Here is an 8,157-nt window from a genome sequence, read left to right on the forward strand (position 1 = left end):
ATATGCATAATTTCTAGAGGATTGGCTTGCTAGATGTTATGCCGAACCTCATAAACTTGCGGTCCAACTTACTGCAACATCCAATACGGTCCTTTCCACTGAGCAAAGAGCCTTTAGATAAACTACATACTGTAAAATGGGGAAAATAGACTAACACCAACTTATCCACTTTATACTCCATATGTGGACAATAATGGGAGTTGTAGCGGCATTGTTGTCCCACTTTTACGTGGCCCAAGTGTTCAGTAAACTCTATTTGGACAAGTGAAAGAATGCTTGTCAAATATTGATCCTACAACCTAACATCGGTAACTCGTGGTAATTGTGAAGTTAAACTCAACTCCGTTGGTAATATTAGATCATGACCATATAAGAGTTTATATGGTGAAGCACCAATAGAACTCTGCACCTTTATGACATATGCATGCCGAAGAAATAGTAAATAACCATCCCAATCCGAATGTTGAAAGTTTACATACTTTATGATCATCCCTTTGAATATCTGAATGAGCTGTTCCACCAAATTATATGTTTGTGGATGATAAGCACTCATGAAAGCATGGCATATCCTCAATCAAGATGTCAAAACATGAAATGCCTTAGCCATAAATGTGGGACCATTATTTGAAAGAATCTGCTCTAGATAAGAATGCTAGAACACCACACAATTAAGAAGGAAGTACCTAATAACAATTGTAAAGGCACTAGCAAGAGCATGAACTTCCACTCAGCGAGTCAAGTAGTCAAAAGTAATAATAACATACTTATTGCCAACAGTCGATCGTGGAAAAGCTCCCATAAGATCAAATACCACCAACTCAAATAAATGAGAAATTGCAATTGACTCCAACCATCTTTTTGTGGCATGAGGGGGAGTATTATGAGCATGGCACCAAATGTAACTATGCACATACCAGATTACATCATGTTGCATTTTCGGCCAATAGAAAGACTTGTGCAGCTTCTTGGTCACACGATGATGTCCCATATTCCCACTTAGAATAGGAGAATCATAGTAGGTATGGAGAAACCATGGAATAAATATTAAAGGCACCACTAGTTGTAAATGATCATCATGATTTGTCCCTACAAAATAAATAAGGTCGTCTTCAAAACGATATTGAGAATGTAAATGTCGGAATGACAAGTTATTAGCAAGTGATGCAGGATTTTTAAACCCATCTCAAACCTTCGAGTCCATGGCTCAATCTTTTGAGCCTCACGAACCTCATCAAGAGAAGGTAAATCTTGTTTTACATCTTGTGGACACTAAATGTCAAATACAATAACTTGCTAAACACTCCTTCTTTATCGTGGAGTGATTTGCCTTCGTTAGTTGTAATGTACAGTTTATATATACAATGAGATGGTGCTAACCAAGCACAGTTTGGGGTTTTGAGAAACTTCAAGAGGCCGTGCTCCCAGTGGAGATCCAGGTGCCATCACTCTCACTTTCACTTTGATATGCAACAGCGATGCAGCTTAGCGATGAGGACAAGCTTCATGCACGTGACTTGGAGGTTCTTGCCTTGGAAGAACAGCGACAATCCATGACTGAACATCTCCTTTGAGGCAAGTAGAAGATCAAGTCAGTCATCGATCACCAGCGGTCTGCCGAACCATTCGAGGATGGCGATCTCGTTCTACTCAAGGAGTTCACGCCACCTTCGAAGTTCTCCCCTCGCTGGACCGGCCCCTACTTTGTCCAGCGACACATCGGAGGTGGAGCATATATGCTAGTTGATGCTGATGGACATGAGCTCCCACACGCTCACAATCACTCTCATCTCAAACGCTTCATCCGGTGAGGTGTTCCTCTTCTCTTCTTTTTCTTTTTCTTTCTCTTCCTTTCTTTCACTTTACTTTCGTGGCTACTTTTCTTACTTTTAGAGGATGTTTCTCCATTGGACAATGGCCCATGCCTTGGATTTCGTGCTCAGGCTACATTGCCGTTTGTATGGAGGTTCCTTGCTTGGCTTAGTCTATGTTCCAGGTTCTTTGGCCCTTCCCTTACCATTACTACACCCCACACATTCTCCTCACTCATTCCATATCATCTACACTCACAATTCCATTACCAATCACTTCCAACAGTGTTGCCCAGACTTATCTCTAGATGCCCATCTTGCATCTTTCATTCTTTCACCATCACCTCACATCTCCATTTGAGGTCACGTTTACACCATACCACAGACACACATACGTGCACTAGCAGCAAAAGACACCACCTCATTTGGACGTGCCGTTTCTGAGATGTCCTTATGACCATTTGCCGACGATGCACTAGCTTTTCTGGAGCGACTTTCTTCCAACTAGGTGAACCTGTTCACCTAGGTGGATCTTTAGGCGAGGCCACAGAAGCCAAAGCCACTTTCTTCTGCTCCAGCACTCAGTGGACACATGCCACCTCCCTTCACCGGCAACCCAGCGACTACGCCGTCCTTTTCAGCTGCTATCTTCTTCAGTCCGACACATCAGACTGGCCACCTTCTCAGAGTGCCACCCCATCTCAGTGCTCCGCCGTATCACTCCACCATATCGGTGCTGGAGCAAGCGCAGGAGTAGGAGCGAGAGTAGGTGGTTACCGGTTACTGATTACAAGTACTCGGCTACTGGTTACCGATTACCGGCTACTCCGAGTGGTCAGTGCTTACTCTACGGGCCAACGGTTATCAATGGCTACCACTTCAGAGTGCCACCACCATCTCGGCGCTCCACCATATCACTCCATCTTTCATCATTTCCTCACTTACCACCCTTGGGCAACGCATCCCCTCTTCTACCTCTCTTTCTTTCTCAATTTCGGCCAATCCTTGGAGCATACCGGAAGTCATCAAGAGGCTGCATTTGCATATTACACTTTCCTGAGCCGAAATCCAGGTACGGGTTAAGTTCTTTGGGTACTCACACTCTTTTTCCCCTATTTTTCCTCCTCTTTTCACACTTTTTCTTCACTTTTTCTTCAACTTCAGGGTCCAGTTTGACTATAGGGTTTCCCACCGGGTTTTCTCCCTGTTTCCAAACTTCACACCTACCTCTTTTCTTTCTTTTCCACTTTGTTTTCTAGAGTTTCTACTATTTCACGCAGCTACCAGCACTCGGCATCAGTAGCAGCAGTACACTCTACACTCTTCAGAGGGTTCACGTGCGTCTGGAGCCAACACGATCCACCGTGGTCGCATGTTAGGGCGTAGCCACCGAGAGAGTGAGAGAGAGAGAGGGAATATTCTGGTCCTCAGAATATTCCCCATCTTCCTTGTATAAAACCCTTGCCTCACAAGGGCAAGGGGGGGCATTTTTGCAGAGAGCAGTGAAGCATTTCTCGTGTTTGAGCGAGCGTTGGGGGAGGCACCCCTCCTTCCCCCAACAGAACCTCACAAGGACCTTGTCCTTGTTTTATCCATAAGATCACCTAGTAATCTCACCATGGCAACTTAATAGATTTGCTAATAGGTACTAGGTCTTCTAGACTTTTAAGTTGTTGACCATGACCCTAGGGGCATCCCCCACACTTGGCGGTGCACCCAAGTCAACCCTTTCGGCTAAGGGTCCATAGCAATTGAAACTAGGTGTCCCCATCTCATTCACTACGTCCTTAGTGCCACTTGCACTAAAGTGTTCAAGTTAGATATGCCGAGTTTTCACACTAAGCAATTTAACCGTGCATCACAACTCTGGAGCATCCCCTGCTTAGCGGTGTGCCCAAGCTAGTCTCCTTACTAAGAGTCTATAACCACCAAAAAATGAGTGTCCTCATATTCCAAACCGTCACTATGCCTTAGTGAGTTGGGACTCGAACCCAAGCACTAGAGGGTCGGGACTCAAACCTAACCTCCGTATATGCATCTATAGATGGCATCATCCAAGATGCTTGGCATGATTCCTCACGCCAGTGCACCATCTTATACTTAAAGTGTGTTACAAATCACAACTTAGGAACTTAGTTCCTCCACACTGCCAAGTCCTCTCACTTGACAAATCTGTAATCATGCATAGACTCCTCTATGCTTGGCCTCATGGGCCGCCCCTTTTGAAGTTAGCACTTTCAACTAAGGTATTTGTTCCCCCAACTTGCCAATCTCACCTAGTAAGTCATCCAACCACTGTAACATAGTTCATGCATAAGCGTGAAAGTCCTTAACCATTGACTTTCGTTCAAAGCCCTCTCTTTGAACACTCGGGAACTACTTCCCTAATCTTGATAGCCTTGCCTCATGGCAAGTTTCAAGATCGCGCTTTTGTTGTGCCACTTTGATTTCACGTACACTATGAACCATTTACCTTTGGCTTTCTAGGTATTTATCTACCTAGAATTGTCTTTGGGAACCTTCAAGGAACTTTTTGCTAAGGCCTCTCCTTTTTACAAGCTTTTTAATTACCATATAGTCTAACATGGATAATTCTATATTTTAAACTCTCCATGGTATCACGGTTGCTAATAACAACTTGCTCAAGCCCCCACTTGATTTTTCACTCCTAACTTGCATAACCACCCTTGGTTATGCCCTTTGATTCCTATAGTTCAGTTCTATCCCTTTACTACTTGCTTTTTGGCCTCATATGTTTCCTTGTGATATTCTCCTCTAGACTAAAAGGATAGCTTTGCATTTTCTACCATGTTTTAGCAAATATTCATAGGGATGAACTTACCTGATAGCCTAGGGAGTGGTTCCTCAATCCGGGTATGCTCACCTTGTAATCTCACACATCGGGATTAATATTGCTACTTATGGGCTTTTATATGCCCATCACTAGTCTTGTCAAAATTCTTTTTTGGCTTTATCCAATTCGGGTAAATGGACTTTTCCCATCTCTGCAACCTTGGATGTTTGGATAACACCTCTTATCCATCATTGCTAGGGACTTAGTCCCTTGGGCCTTATTTAATGCCCTCATAACACCAAATACCACTTTCTGGTGTTTTAGAGTGTTTGGGTGTCCCAATAATGGCCTTCTTTGACAATGAGCATTCTCTTTCCAACATTGACTTACTATATCGCAAGCAATTTATCCCTTATAAGGGTTATGTTTAACTTCCTTATCCCAATAAGGTAGTTACCTTCTACTAGTTTAATCCATTATTTTGCACCTTTTGCTTAGTTGTCTCATAGTTTTCAAGTTCTACAACTCATTGTTGGTGCTTCCACACCTCCATTATTATTTGGTCACCACACTTTAATTGCATATCTTCCAGCTTAAGCTATGCCATTCTCATTTCCCTTAGGATTCATTTGGGAAGGGGTTCTTATGAATCGGCCAACTTGACCTCAAGGCATCATGCTTTGGCACATTTGGTGTCTTCACACCATTAGCTCCATAAACCTACTTTCATGACACTTCTTACTTGTGTTTAGGTCTTTGCCAAGACCAATACAATTGTCTCTTATGCCAATTATTCATTAGTACTGCATCATAGAATTTAGACACAACTTTGTGTCAAAGTTGTTTTCTTCTGGGAACCTTTTTCCCACAACTTTAGCATGGCACATTCTGCCATCAATGAGATACCCATTATTCTCATATTTGGATCTTATGATCCTCTCCATTCTTTGTGGGCAAAATGCACCTTAGTCCAAATGCTTCTACCAATCCCGTAGGATTATTCCTTGACTCTACTTGAGTCATTCAGCTTTTTGGACTTTGCTAATCTGATGACCTATAAGGTTCTACTTTTGAGGTGCCAGCTCGATACAACTTCTTGTATTCATGTCCTACTCATAAGGTTCATCTTTGCAAGTGTTACTCCAACACTTGATTATTTTTCGTTCTCTATGGGCTACCTTTGCATCTTAAGACTATCCATCCATATGATGAGAATACCGACTCATCCTTTGAGCACACCCCCAACTCTTTGGGTTTGTTCCAGCATTTATAAAAGGGTAGCCTATCCACCACCTCACCTACAAGTTGACACATGAACTGTAGTGGAGAGCCATGTCTTCCTGACCTTCTACTCCTAAAAGATAGACCCACTCCTAGGACCTTCCAATGCCAACACTAGTGGTGATATACTTGAGCACCAATAAAAGTCAGACTAAAGAACAGCTCTGATACCAAATTGTAAGCGACTAATTTTCCATTCTACTTTAGTCACTTAACCAAACCTCTGACCATTTAGAGGAGTCTCATTTACAACCTCCATAAGTCCCATTTAGGACTTAGGGCTTGCTAGCCCTGAGAATGGCATCCATGCCACTCAACCTTTGCACTTGGTCCAAGTGCTCCACGTATCTGATCCTATGATCAACACCCTAAGGTACCACTAACATATCAACCCATTATGCTAAGGCCATGCCCATTCACCTTGGTCATACTAGTGGTCCGACATCACTTATATCATAGTCCCGTCTCTTACAGATTGGGCCATCCGTCCATGAGTGATCATCTTAAATCCACTCCTTAGCATCTTTAGGATGCCTACAGATATGGGTACAACCTTCCCCAATATCCCTGTTATAGTCCCCACCAAGTCCCTTTTCTGTCCATAGCCGTGTTCACCAATACTACCACTGGGATAAGGCCCACAAGCCCGACCACTAAGTCTCATTGTTCTCTAGGACTTCCTCACCACATGACTGTATCCTTGGTCACTATACCAGAGGACTACTATTTTTCCTTTCCACAGTCTGGGACTTTGGGACAACATTTCTGAACATTGTACCCCTACGTAAGCCTTGTGGGTACTCTCCCCGCCTTCCACCTTTGGGTGCTTTAGCCATGGGATTAGAGTGAGGTTCCATTGAGCCACGCTAAATATCCAAGTAGGTAATGCCACCCACACTTGGACTGGGAGCATCGACCATTCGATCTCTCAGGGGAACTAGAGCTGGCTCTTGAACACTTCACCAAGCTACCCCGCTTGTCGGTCCGTATTCACTTTAGCCTTGGACTTCCCAGTGGTTATTTCATCACCCAGCACTTAGGTATAGCCTTCCTAGGCCAAACTAGCCTTTCCTGGCCAAACTGACTCCACTAGGGTCCAACCCCCACACTCTCCCTACTATACTTTTGGAACCCCTTGCAGCTTCCCCCCTTGGGGAATGATTGCTTTGGGCTTTCACCCAACAACTTGTATTAGTATTCGGATTTGGACTTGGACTTGGACTCGGTCTTGGTCTCGGATTCGGACTTGGACTCGGTCTTGGTCTTGGTCTCGGTCTCAATTCCATCTTGGACTCCATCTCAGGTCCATCTCGGACTCCATCTCGGACTCCATCTTGGACTCCATCTCGGGTCCATCTCAGGTCCATCTCCGACTCCATCTCGGGTCCATCTCGGACTCCATCTCGGGTCCATCTCCAACTCCATCTCGAGTCCATCTCCAACTCCATCTCGGGTCCATTTCGGACTTTATCTTGGGTCCATCTTAGACTCCATCTTGGGTCCATCTCGGACTCTTCTACATATCATGTGTTGGTCCTCTTATGTCCTTTTTCTAGAGACTCACTAATTGCTCACTGTGTGTTCGTTCCTTAAGCACTTCATTGGGAGTTTCACCCCCACTCTTGACTTTTCAAGTTGAAACTTTTAGTCCAAATGTGTTACGCTCATTTGGCTTCTACCTCAGCCACTACCATGTGGCATCCTTTCGGCTCCCCTGTGGGGCCTAGGGATTTTGTGTCTCACAACTACACCATTGCAAGCGTTGTTGAAGTCATTAACGTCATCTTTTATTTAATCTATGAATTGTGAGCAGACATTCATGGATCTCAAAGAGCTATTGACAACTCCCTTGATTTTGGCGTATCCTAACTACACTCGACCTTTCATTTTGCATATAGATGCTTATGATATTGGTCTTGGAAATGTGTTTATGCAAGAGAGTTTGAGTGTGCTGATGGCATAGAATCCTTGTCTAGAAAATCCATAAATGTTGGAATAACAGACTTATCAAAAACATGAGAAGAGAGCGAAGAAGAAAGAGGAGCTCGAGAAAGGGCATCATCATCAGCCATAGAACTCTCTAAGCGATGAACAACATATAAATAATATATTTAAAGCTTCAAAGCCCACTAAGTAGTACAACCAACCAAGTTCTTTAACTTTAATAATGAGGTAATGGCAGCATGATCACCTTCCAGTAACGTCTCAGAACCATGTAAATATGCAGTCCCATAGACAAGGGAGAATGGGGTCGCAAAGATGGATGTCTTGAAG

Source organism: Selaginella moellendorffii, unplaced genomic scaffold (assembly GCF_000143415.4).
Source record: "Selaginella moellendorffii unplaced genomic scaffold, v1.0 SELMOscaffold_138, whole genome shotgun sequence".
In the NCBI taxonomy this organism is placed as follows: Eukaryota; Viridiplantae; Streptophyta; class Lycopodiopsida; order Selaginellales; family Selaginellaceae; genus Selaginella; species Selaginella moellendorffii.